At 44.0% G+C, this 13,778-nt stretch overlaps 1 protein-coding gene and 1 long non-coding RNA gene across 4 annotated transcripts in view; one reads left to right on the forward strand and one right to left on the reverse strand.

The window, feature by feature from the left end:
* Nucleotides 1-13,778, forward strand: part of PCSK1 (proprotein convertase subtilisin/kexin type 1) — a 79,795-nt gene that overhangs the window by 24,583 nt on the left and 41,434 nt on the right. The window lies entirely within an intron of this gene.
* The window catches only part of LOC137526850 (uncharacterized), a 468,244-nt gene that overhangs the window by 2,673 nt on the left and 451,793 nt on the right, over nt 1-13,778 (reverse strand). The window lies entirely within an intron of this gene.

The raw sequence follows: 13,778 nt of genomic DNA on the forward strand, positions 1-13,778 counted from the left end.
GGGGTGGGAATCACTTGTGTGCTGTGTTGTGCGGCCCTGCAGCTTGGCCTTAAAGCTGCAGTGGCCTTTTTTACTAAAAATGGCCTAGTCACTAGGGGTGTTTAGCACTGCGGTCCTCAAGAGGTTAACTAAGCAGAAAGTGAGGGGGGACATCCAAAGTTTCACAGGGGGGCAGGGATTTCTAGTAACGCCCCTGGCAGATAGGCACCGGGTATACCGAGTTATAAATCTTTACTGAAGAAAAATATACCGGGTCAAATCATACACAACCATCAGGAAATGCAGCTTGCTTAGAACAGAGAGGAACGCACAGTGAATACAGGAAATGACAATGCCATAGAGATCTTCACATCATTCTACAGACAGTGACATCTTGTGGTTGTTTTACTATACTGCAGTTTAGGCAATAATTCTGTTGATACTTCCAACATAACCTACAAAACATTTAAATGCCCATTGTTTGGAGGGACAGTTCTTGTTTGAAACCAAATGCCAAAACATTCATTATGCTAAACTTTATATCCAAAGTGTAGGCTTATGTATTCTTCATTGCTGATATAGAATAGTGATGAAACATGAAAATACCGTATATCTTTTGCTCATGAATTTGTGGACTGTCGGTTTGAGATGGGCATGACTGAAGGTGTGACAAAGGTGTGATTGGAGAATAACTTGGGGTGTGAAAAGGGCACAGATCTCCTAGTGAATTGTAAAAGAGCAATGAGAATCATCCCTAGCAACAGGGAAGATTCTCAGTGGTCCACCATTCAATGAACCAATGAGAACCCTCTCTGTTGCTACACAGGGTTCTCATGGTTTTTTGCAATCCAATAGGAGACTTTTGCGAGGACTCTAATCTATATGGCAGTAAGTGTCCCCTGCAGCAGAGCTGATTGACGTGGCAGAGAACCTGAGATGACCAAAGACACAGGAGACAGGTGAGTAGAGCAGGAAAACACAGAGCAACCAGCCTAGTGGTCGGTTGTCATGGGCTTGCATCGATTCCGATGGTAGCGGCTTCGTTGGCAAACCCGGCATCCAGGAAAAATTGTGCAGGTTTCAAATTTGCGCTCCGTTCCCACAATAGATCAAATTGATCCATTGGAGACTGACAACATATTACACAGTGTCACTATTTATTTGACAAAGGCTAATCTAAAATTCAGGAACAGTGTGTGAAAAATGACCTTACGCTTCCAGGAGAATTAAGAGGGTAAATCATAGTCAGGTGCTGCTATGATGTATGACCATAAAGCAAAGCACCATGTTTGGTGAAAATCAAGCACAGCATATTAACACAAACACCTCATACTAACTGTCAAGCAAGGTGATGGACAGTTGGTGGTTTTGGAGTAGTTTTACAGGCACAAGAGCTGGGCACCTTACAGGGATTGAGATCACCATGAACTTCTCTGTATTGCAAAATATTCTACAGTAAAATGTAAGGCCACCTGCAATAGCTTTTTGGCCAAAATTGGGTCATGAAACAAGACAATCATCCCAGGCAAACTGGCAAATCTTCAACAGAATGGGTAAAAGAGAAAAGAATGAAGGTTTTGCAAATGCCTAGTCAAAGTCTAGTCCTCCACCTAAGACAGCTCCGTGTAAACGAATGCCCGCAAACCTCAAAACTTGAAGCAATGTTGTAAAAAAGAATGGGTCAACATTCCTCTGCAATATGAGAGACTTATAAAGTCATATGGAACTAATTATTTTAAGTGATTGCTGCTAAATCATGGGGTGCACTATCAAGGGACATCATCTAGTTAAACTTCATTGTTGCTCCCTACCTATGTGCAACAGCACTCCTCCCATTCCATGTGCAGCCCCCTCTTCTGTGTGTAACATCCATATACAGTAGTTCCTCTCTTTCATGTACAGCTCCCTTCTTCCATGTGTTGCTTCCCATTTGCTGCTTCATTTTTCCATTTTCAGTCTCTTCTTCCATAAGCAGGCAGCACTTTTCATGCCCAGCCGCCCCCCTCAGGCAGCTGCTGCCCAAGACCCGGGCTCTTGCGGCCTTTCCAGAAATCGGACTGTTGTGTTATACATCTGAGGTTTGAATTACATTATTTTAGAACCTGCTAGACTAGATGATTTTTTTTCTATTATGTACTGATAAGTAATACTTCGGAACTGAAAGAGGGTGTGCTTTCTTTCTCTCGTGACTGTGCCAGCCAAGTATACTGAAGGGTTAGCAGTGTCAGCCAAAAGCAGTGAAAGCTAATAATGCCAACCAGAAACGGTGGAGGGTTAACAGTGCCAGCCAGTAACAGTACAGAATAATACTGACAGTTACTGTAGGTTAATAGTGCTGCTGGGGATACTAGAGGGCTACAAATGTCAGCCAGAGGTTGTTAAAGCTAATAATAACACACTGTGCAGAGTTAAATAGTGCCAGCCAGTAATACTAGATGATGGAGATGCCAGCTGGATATTGTTGATTGTTAATAGTGCCGCCAGGGATACTGTGGGTCATTCGTGTCAGCCAGAGGTAGCGAAGGCTAATAATGGCATTGCCTACCATAAACAGTGAGGAATAATACTGCCAGCTCAATATTGCAGTGCCAGGCAGGCATACTGGAGTGTCAGTAGTGTCATCCAGAGGCAGTAAAGGCTGACAGCTACCAGGAATCATGGGAGGTTAACAGTATCTAAAAATATGTAGAAAGTTAACAGTTAATATTAAAGCTTATGAAAACATAATACAAGCAACCCCCCCCCCCCCCCCCCAAAAAAAAAAAAACAGCACTTTCCAGGGCACGGCTGACTGAAGACAAAATGCCTGACATGGGACACAAGTCACTGTACCGCAGGAACTGCAACATCGCTCCGTGTATAGCCTGAAGGGAAAGGGACTCAGACACTGTCTCTCACTGTCTCTCACTTGCCGTGCCTCTCGGAGCAGGAAAAATGGGCGCATGCAGCAAGTGGACTAAATGGGCCGCCATAAGCGCCAATACAAAATCGTGGTCTTTGAGCGCCAGAGCGGAAATTTGGGCACTGCTATTTTTAATGCTACTTTTTATGCTGCTATTTTGTATTGGCGCCAATGGCGGCACCCATTTATTCCAGCTGCAGCATGACTTGTTCTGATCCCCCTCGCTGTCACTTGCCGGCTTCAGCTGGAAGGGGATATCCCCCACCACGCTGCAGGTCACCACTCTGTTCTCGCGCTGGTCCCTGTCCAACACCTGCTCCAGTGCGATGTAGGTGTCCAGCCATCTTCGGCCATGCTGTCCTTCACCGGGATGTGGCTGGGCCTCCTGATGTCTATCAGGGCTGCTCCTGGTCTAGCGCCACCTTGACAATCAGCTGCAGCTGCTTCTCCCCTTCCGACGTGTCAGCAACCTGGAGCTCGAACACGCTGCTCTGGCAGTCGGTCTCCATCCTCCGCTTGCCTGGGTAGAGGGCAGCAACCACGGAGCCCTGGCAGCTGAACACGAACAGGCTCTCGCTGGCATCCTGGATCAATTCGTAGCGTTCAATGCTGTTCCTGGTTAGGCATCGGGGGAGGGTTCTGTGTGAGAGTATGGTTAGGTTTGGCCATAGTAAAATATCGTTATTTAATATCAATATTTTAAGTTTTAATAGTCAAATATCGGTATTAAATCATGAGATTTTACTATCGACCCTAACTACACGCTCAAATTTCCAGGCGCACACGTATACGCGCCTCTCCCCTTGCCGCCTCTGGTTGGCCGTGTGCTGCTCTGCATAGGGCAGCAGAGCAGCACAATTTATGGTATACAGATGCTGCATGGCAAACTATTTTAGTTTCTGATCTACGCAGCACCCCTGCCTTTTGTTAACTGTTGTATAGAAATTATGTTACGCATATTATACCAATAGTGCTTTGTTTCCATCTTTATATGAGATAAGGGACATTAATATTTAATGGTCTTAATAAAGTTTTGTTTTTTATGACTATTTTCTATGTATAGAGGTTGCATCAGCGGTTCCAAGACCCATCAGGCCCAGGGTTATTACTGTACTTACATATATTTGCATCTTCCTACCAAGTCCCTATAGCTTGTTCATATTGTTGGCTCTCATGTGTGTTTTTCAGTATTTAGTTAAAGACTAACACCTTGCTTTCTGTGGGTAGCTAAAAGAAGAATTACAAGGGAAAGTTTCTTTGGTGCCTTCTCTAAAGGCACCTGATTTCCCAGCTCCTCCAGTCTGTATTTGTATTCCCAACTTCTGCTATCTGCACCTGTGTTACCAGCTCTTCCAACTTACACCTGATCTCCCAGCTCCTTCTGTCTGTGCCTGTACTGTATTGTACTCCCAACTCCTGATATCTGCACCTGTGTTCCCAGCTCCTCCTACTTACACCTGATCTCCTAGCTCCTTCTGTCTGTGCCTGTATTGTACTCCCACTACTCCCAACTCCTGATATCTGCACCTGTGTTCCCAGCTCCTCCTACTTACACCTGATCTCCCAGCTCCTTCTCTCTGTGCCTGTACTCCCGATTCCTGCTATCTGCACCTGTGTTACCAGCTCCTCCTACTTTCACCTGATCTCCCAGTTCCTTATGTCTGTGCCTCTACTCCCGATTCCTGCTATCTGCACCTGTGTTACCAGCTCCTCCTACTTTCACCTGATCTCCCAGTTCCTTCTGTCTGTGCCTGTACTCCCGATTCCTGCTATCTGCACCTGTGTTACCAGCTCCCCCTACATACACCTGATCTCCCAGCTACTCCTCTCTTTGCCTGTATGCCCAATTCCTGCTATCTGCACCTGTGTTACCAGCTCCTCCTACTTTTACCTGATCTCCCAGTTCCTTCTGTCTGTGCCTGTATTGTACTCTTACACAATTTGTCCTGAACAGGACAGGTCCTAACAGTACATATATAAAGTTAAAAGAATGGTATCTGTATTCATAAATAATACAGAGGATAGTCTCTGTGCAGACCCCTCTGTCATGAAATAAAACTGTCTATTAGTGGGAGCAGGGCAGTGTTGTGGTTTCACATCGAGGGTGGGGTCTTTGCTCATCCCTCACTACTCTGTATGTCAATTTATAAATTGAGTGTGGTGTGGCTATCCCCAGGTGTGCATATACTGTAACACATACCCGTCCAAGATATCTATAGGGGTCAGAACGGATTTGTAGTGTGAGGCAGGGCTGTGTCGTATACAGCCTACTCTGTCCACCTGCAAAACTGACCACCTATACAGACAGAGGAGTAGGGGGTACTCAGAACAAGACAGACATACTTATAGGGTGCTCATATAGTATATATAGTGCTAACATAAAATCCCTTGACCAGTTTCACCCCGAAAGGCTTCATCAGGAGGTGACATAACAGTGCAGTAATATTTACAATATATACACATTCCCCCCACCAACTGTACAACGGACAGAGTGTCCCCCAGCAACACTTCAAATAGCCCAAGTCAGTATTGTACTCCCAGTACTCCCATCTCCTGATATCTGTGCCTGTGTTCCCTATTGCTGTACCTTTGGATGGAATATTGTATAGTGTATAGGCTATGCTTTATGCCATCATCAGTCCTAAAATAACCTTATTACGTTTGTCCCACATGCAGCCATTCTATGAGGATTTGTTTTTGAATGGGTATAATGAAAATTCTGCACTAATTATAGCACGATCCAGCATTTACAATACAAAGATGAAGAATAGCAGCTTAAACTGACTTTCTTAGGCCAACATGAGTCAGAGAGAATTACCGGCAAACATCCATTGTGCAGAAGAAATGTATTTTTCCATGAAATGTCTCTCATCTCATAAACCATGACGTCACAGTCACCAAGAATGAGTAATTGGCTCTATGTAAATACACGGCCAATATAACTCTGAGTGGAGATAGCATACTGTATAATTTATGAGAATTCCCTGCCTGTGGCTTATAAAAGATTGAATCGACAGGCGCAAGTAGAGATAGAGGTCACATAAAGCTGCTAAAGTGCTAGAACTTATTATATTTCACCCACGCACATAAACCATTATCTGTGTTTGCAGCTTAATTACTGCACGGGCTATAGTAAATCTGGCCGGAGTAATTATAGGAAATAATGTATGTTCTGGATTACTGTATAGTACATAGGAAATTGCTAAAGCTATGCTTCTTTGCGGATCATTATCTACATGCTATTTAAGGTTATCAGGAGACCTATTACTTCAATAACACAATGTAAACACTGGTCAAGGGTAGCACTCATCCATGGCAGCCAATCAGAATCTACCGCCTATATTGTCATGCTGCTGTATTAAAAGCATAGTCATAGTAACAAATTAACACAGCTAATCACCTGTCTATTCTCATCTCGAGTACTCAAAAGTCCTAAAGTCTTCCTACTCTGATTTACCGTAATTCATTAATTTGCCTCGATTCACTAATCCCCAGCATAGGCTCCTCCAATTCATATTGGCTGCAGCAAAGACGTATATCGCATCCAGTGGTTAAAAACCAACCCTTTCTTTATTACAAGATACAAGAAGGATTTGTTCGCCAAGTGCGGGGGTACCGTACTCGGAATTGCATGTGGTATACATGGCAAAGGCAAAATACACGTCAACAGTTGTCTATCTTACATATATGGCTACAAGTACAGATACGAGTACATAGACTAAACTAAAAGGATTAACAGTACATTTTACGTCTGCAATTTCTACCATTATACATGCTGCTGCGTTAGTAAGATAACCTTGACGGAGTCCAAGCAGCCTTAACAGGTACGATGACATCATGGATCATTGTGCTAGTGAGAGTTGGATGCAGACATTAAGGCGGAGAGCAGCACCTGGGGCTAGCGTGCTGATTGCGGGCTAGGAGGGAATAGTCAGGCGTCAGTTGTTGAGCAGTAGAACAGCCTGGGGGAAGAAGGAGTTCCTGCGCCTGGTGGTCTTGGATTGGATGGTTCGGAAGCGCCGGCCGGATGGGAGAGGCTGAAAGAAGCGGCTGCCAGGGTGGGAGGGGTCGCAGGAGATCCTGGTGGCCCTCTTCCTCATCGTAGCCGTGTGGAGGAGATCCAGAGGTGTTAGGGGCGATCCAATGATCCTCTCTGCCTCACTAATGACTCTTTTCAGTCTATGCCTGTCGCTGGCCGTTGCGCCGGCATACCAGACGATTATTGAAGAGCAAAGTACAGACTCCGTGGTGGCGGTGTAGAATCTAGTCAGCAGCTCCCGAGATATACCAAATTTTTGAAGTTGGCGCAGGAAAAATAGCCTCTGTTGTGCCTTCTTCTGAATTTTGGTGGTGTTCTGCCCCCATCTTAGGTCGGTGGATAGGGTTGTGCCAAGGAACCGGACTGATGCTACTCTGGAGACTTCGGTGTTGCCTATGTAGACTGGTGGGAGAGTGGGAGGGTTCCTCCAGAAATCAACAGTCAGCTCAACAGCCTTTGCAGCATTGAGGACAAGGTTGTTATTCTTGCACCAGTTGCAGATTCTCTCTATCTCACTGCGGTAGTCTCGCTCTCCGTTACCGCCAATGAGACCGATGATTGTTGTGTCATCTGCAAATTTGATAACCTTGACGGAGTCCGAGGCGGAGGTGCAGTTGTTCGTGTACATGGAGAACAGGAGCGGGGACAGTACACACCCTTGGGGTGCCCCTGTGTTGGTAGTTCTCACGCCCGAGGAGCAGTTATCCAGCTTAACCTGTTGCGTTCTGCCTGTGAGGAAGCTCCTGAGCCATGTGCGAAGTGTGGGGTCGACGCCGAGCTGCGCCAGGTTATCGACCAGGGTGTCTGGGCAGATCGTGTTGAAGGCCGAGCTGAAGTCCAGGAATAGGATCCTGGCATAGGAGCCAGGCCTGTCAAGATGCTCCATAATGTACGCCAGGCTGACATTTATGGCATCCTCTATGGACCTGTTGGCCCTGTATGCGAATTGGAGTGGGTCAAGCAGTGCATCAGTGGTGCGTTTCAGGTGAGCCAGGACAAGCCGTTCTAGAACCTCCATGATGGTAGGTGTTAGAGCCACGGGTCTGAAGTTGTTGAGGTCTGTACTGCCCGATTTTTTTGGGGACTGGTACGATTGTGGACCTCTTGAGACAGGAGGGGACAGTGCTTTCCGCAAGCGACTTACTGAACAGAGTGGTGAGCACCGGGGCCAATTGATCTGCACAGGTCCTTAGGCAATTTGATGACACACCATCTGGTTCCTGGACCTCAACCGGTGCAGCGATGTCTCGATCTCTCAGTGCGGCGGGTGCCGTTCTCATCGTCGACCCTGGAGCCCCGGGCTGCTGGGGCTGTTTCTCAAACCTGCAGTAGAACTAATTGAGTTCCTCGGCCAGTTTAATGCTCCGTGTCACCCGTTAAGGAGAGGGTTTGAAGTTAGTGACCGCCCTGAGGCCTTGCCACACCTCCCTCGAGTTGTTGGACTGAAGGCGTTGTCCTAGCTTATCGGAGTAGGCTCTCTTCGCAGCTCGCAGTTCAGGTCATACCTGGCCTCCTTGTACTCTTCTTGGGTACCGGACTTGTACGCTTGCTCCTTGCGCTTGCGAAGTTGTCGCAGTTTGTTGTTGAACCAAGGCTTGTTATTGGGGAAGGCCTTGAAGGTCCTGGAAGGGATGCACATTTCTTCGCAAAAGCTTATGTAGGAGGTGACATTCTCCGACCATTCGTCAAGGGTGGGTGCCTCCAGAGATGACCAGTCGGTGCAGTCGAAGCATGCCTGCAGCTCCAGCTTAGCTTCTTCTGTCCACTTCTTGACAGACTTGACAGTGGGTTTTGCAGTCTCAAGAAGCCTCTTGTAGGTGAGGATCAGATGGATTAGGTTGTGATCAGAATTCCCCAAGGGGGCACCCTGGCTAGCCTTGTACGCATTTTTGTGGACCGTGTAGCAGTGGTCCAGGGTGTTCCTGTGCCTGGTGGGGCAGGTGATGTGCTGCTTGTAGCGGGGCATCTCCTGATGCAGATTTGCGTTGTTGAAGTCGCCCAGGATGATGAAGAGTGACTCTGGATGTGCGGTCTCCCACCGTGAGATGCTGTCGCTGAGTGTTCGCAGGGCGTCCTCAAAAACAGAATAGATCATATTATGATTTGTGAAAGACTAATAGGGTTTGATTCCTAAAACGGTGTTAACTGTTAGCATGGCTGTTAGCACGGCTTTTTGCACATTTTGGGCGTGTTTTCGCGTGAAAAAACGAGTTTCACTCGGAAAAACTTATCGCGTGCACAAAATTTGCGTTCACATGTTAACGCTAATTTTTCGCTCGTTAACGTTCACGTGATAACACAAATTTATTGCGTGATTGCGGTCGCTACCGTGCGAAAAATTCACGTAAACGCACGAACGTTAATTTTTGCGTGCGATAACCGTTATCACGCAGAATTTTGCGCGAAGCACTTTTCACAGCGTGCTAACAGTTGGCACCGTTTTGTGAATCAAGCCCAATATGTCCCAGTTTGAACAAGTTTGGGAGCCATGAATTGAAAAGCGAGGTGGACTAAACCTCCATTCTGACCTGTCTGCGTGACCTTACACAATGCCCTTGGCGAATGGCGATCCAACCCTATAGTTGGTCATGTGATCCTCTGGCAGATTTCTTTTTTGCTCTCATGTTAAGATATTATGCTTTTCCATGACCAGATTGTTATTTTGCTTAAAGTGTACCCAAGGCGATATGTGACATGCTGAGATGTACAGTGCAAAACATATTAATAACCAAGCTGCTTTACTGCCTGAAAGAGTTAATTTCTAGGCATGGAAGTGACAGCTTCTGTCTTGTTGGTACCGTAACGGCAATATAGTAAACATCATTGATATGCAAATTACAGCCATAAAAGTTTTCCTGGCAGAATACAACTTCTGAGCTCAAAGGACAGATGTAAAAAGGTCTATAGTTCATATACAGGATCTTCTCAAAAAATTAGCATATTGTGATAAAGTTCATTATTTTCTGTAATGTACTGATAAACATTAGACTTTCATATATTTTAGATTCAAATACCGTACATACAACTGAAGTAGTTCAAGCCTTTTATTGTTTTAATATTGATGATTTTGGCATACAGCTCATGAAAACCCAAAATTCCTATCTCAAAAAATTAGCATATTTCATCCGACCAATAAAAGAAAAGGAGTACGTTAAAAAAGGGCGCCGGGAAAAAAAGGGCGCAGGGTTTTAAACGATAAGCATGAATAACGTTTAAAAAAATTGTGCTATATTTCGTTTAAAAATAATGTTTTATAAAGTTATAAATCATTAAATAATGTGTATGAAATCGGCAATTGTAAAAACGTTAATCTTCCCTGTTTAAAAAGTGAAATTTATAATAACGTTTTATAAAACATTAATAAGAATGTTACTAAAGCTATACCTAACCCTACTCTCACACAGAACCCTCCCTGTACCTATCCCTAACCCCTAGACCCCCCTGGTGGTGCCTAAACCTAAGACCCCCCTGGTGGTGCCTAAACCTAAGACCCCCCTGGTGGTGCCTAAACCTAAGACCCCCCTGGTGGTGCCTAAACCTAAGACCCTCCTGGTGATGCCTAAACCTAAGACCCTCCTGGTGATGCCTAAACCTAAGACCCTCCTGGTGATGCCTAAAATTAAGACCCCCCTGTGTTAATCATTAATAACGTTTTAAAAAAATATTGTGCGGTTTTTCGTTTAAAAATAATGTTTAAAAAATTATAAATCATTAAATAATGTGTAATCATGAGAAGCAGTTATAAAACATTAAAAGTCTCCGGGCGCCGCTTTTAAAACATTATTTTTCTCCGGCGCCCTTTTTTCCTGTTGGGCGCCCATTACACGATATTTATTATGGGAGTGAATGGCGGCGCCCTTTTTGTCCACCTGCCTCATGCGCCCAAATTTCCTGCTTCCAAAGAAAAGTGTTTTTAAAACAAAAAAAAGTCAACCTTCAAATAATTATGTTCAGTTATGCACTCAATACTTGGTCGGGAATCCTTTTGCAGAAATCACTGCTTTGATGCGGTGTGGCATGGAGGCAATTAGCCTGTGGCACTGCTCAGGTGTTATGGAGATGAAGATTTCATTTTTCAGCACGACCTGGCACCTGCTCACAGTGCCAAAACCACTGGTAAATGGTTTACTGACCATGGTATTACTGTGCTCAATTGGCCTGCCAACTCTCCTGACCTGAACCACATAGAGAATCTGTGGGATATTGTGAAGAGAAAGTTGAGAGACGCAAGACCCAACACTCTGGATGAGCTTAAGGCCGCTATCGAAGCTTCCTGGCCCTCCATAACACCTGAGCAGTGCCACAGGCTGATTACCTCCATGCCACGCCGCATTGAAGCAGTCATTTCTGCAAAAGGATTCCCGACCAAGTTTTGAGTGCATAACTGAACATAATTATTTGAAGGTTGACTTTTTTTTGTTTTAAAAACACTTTTCTTTTATTGGTCGGATGAAATATGCTAATTTTTTGAGATAGGAAATTTGGGTTTCCATGAGCTGTATGCCAAAATCATCAATAAGAAAAACAATAAAAGGCTTGAACTACTTCAGTTGTGTGTACTGAATCTAAAATATATGAAAGTCTAATGTTTATCAGTACATTACAGAAAATAATAAACTTTATCACAATATGCTAATTTTTTGAGAAGATCCTGTATGTTAAGTCTGAGATACTTATAGGCTACCACTGATTAGAGACAGTAAAACATTCAACCAACTTTGTAAATGTTTAAATAAAAAAAAAAAGGGATACTTAAAAAAAGTCATTTCCAAGAATAGGAGAATAAATATTTATCTCATCAGTTTATTTTCACCTCGGGTTAACTTTAAGTTGTTCTCACTAACTCAATATTCTGATCTGATCAATATTTCTGATTATTTTTAAGAAGGCCATCTCTTTATATTGTAGTCGATGCTGAAAAGACAGGAAACAAAAAACACCCAGACACCGGGAGCCCGATCAGGTGCAATATCGTCTTATTAAGTTAAAAGTGAAGTAAATCTTGTATGACAATACTCACAAAGGTGGGTTGCTCCAGAGAGGCAACCACTCGTGTATGCAGATAGGGAAGTACCATCCCCACTCGGCCTTTTCTTGGATGATCTTGGTAGCAGCTCCAAATGAAAAAATATTCGGCTCGCTGAATATGCGAGGGCGAATGCCCTACTAAGTAAGTGGATACATTTAGATGATTAGGAGGTACCCAATTCGACTAAATAGAATTAAAATTCTCCAAAGCGATTATTCTTAGAAGAAATGGATAAACTTTTGTAAAAGGGTTAAAATATAATTTAATTTATTAGTTGCGAACAGCACAGTGACGCGTTTCCCGGCGTAAGCCGCTTTCTCAGGTCAAGTGTGTGCCGGCTTGCGCCGTTACGAGTATCCGGAGCGCGGTCGTTTCAGACAGGCGCCTCCGGATACTTGTAATGGCTCAAGTCGGCACACACTTGACCTGAGGAATTGGCTTACGCCGGGAAACGCAGTGTCACTGTGCTGTTCGCAACTACCGTCTGTTGGCAGCTCGCTTAGTCTGGTAGATGTGATGATGGAGCAATGCTTTCATTTATTTGATGACACCATGTACATCATGTAAACACATGGCTGCAGGTTTACTGCCAGACAACAGCAGAGCAGTGCAGCGTCATTCTGCCCACTTCAAAGATCTAATAAGGTGTAAGGAAATTAAGAAAAAGGATAGGAAACCAACCTGTGTTTAATTAATTGGATATTGTTTGGTTTACTTTTCTACATTGCTCATTTCCTTTAGTAAAGCTCCCCCCCCCCGTGTAACATATGCCGTGTTCACTTCAGATGACGCATTCCGCTGTGTGTACATTGCACCATGATGGCAAACTGACGGATTCATGAATCACTTTCCTTAGGGCTTGTTCCTATTATCGATCATGTTTGTGATATTAAAATTGCCCTTTATACACACGGCCTTCCACCTGTGTGTTGCATTTGTGCAGGTCATTGAATTTCAGTTTTCAATCACTTTTGCAATTCTGTTTGGAATTATACAGAGGATGTACCAGGAAACAACTTGCGGATGATGTTTCTGCCCATTTTAATGTGTTGCACTTCCTCTGGCTGTGAAGCTGTGCTCACACTATGCCAGAGTGGTACCATGTCTTAAAGCAGACCTGAAGCAAAAAAAACCCGTATGATGTAATTAATTGTTTGTGTAGTACTGATAATTAATAGAATATTAACCACAAAGAAAAGAGTCTACAATGTTTATTTTCAGTTATATAGCTTTTTTTAAAAAAATTTATAACATTGCATCATTCTGTAATATTTGCCATTTACAAACCGCACTCCGTCTTTTAAGCTAAAAAAAAAAGAAATCATGACCCTTTGAACTTTCCTGCAGTAAAATCTTATCTCAAACTGTCTCTCACTGTTTCTCTGCTGTTTAAGTGAAAACAGGACTATTCAACCCATGTTGGGTCGAAGAGTTTAGAGAAGCTCTATTGCATTGATAACAACTGAAGTTTTTTTTAACTTCTCCTGTCCTGGAAAACAACGTGAGACTTCTTTCTTTGCTACTAATGTTCTATGTCTGTACTACACATACAATTCATGATGTCCTAAGTTTATTTTCCCTTCAGGCGTGCTTTAACTGGGAGATGTACGTCGCTGGCAGGGACCACTGACAACCTGGAGGCGTGCCATTCATCTAATAAATAGCAACACAAACTGCTATCCAGAAATATGTGTGCACAGTAGTCAGTTATTGGAACAGACTGCAATAGATAAATGCAGAATTGGCGAAACTGAGCTGACCCATAGGAAAGCATTGTGGTCTATAACCTGTACATTTGCAGTCCATTGCCAGTCTGTCAAAATGCAAAG

The sequence above is a fragment of the Hyperolius riggenbachi genome, chromosome 1 (assembly GCF_040937935.1).
Source record: "Hyperolius riggenbachi isolate aHypRig1 chromosome 1, aHypRig1.pri, whole genome shotgun sequence".
NCBI lineage: Eukaryota > Metazoa > Chordata > Amphibia > Anura > Hyperoliidae > Hyperolius > Hyperolius riggenbachi.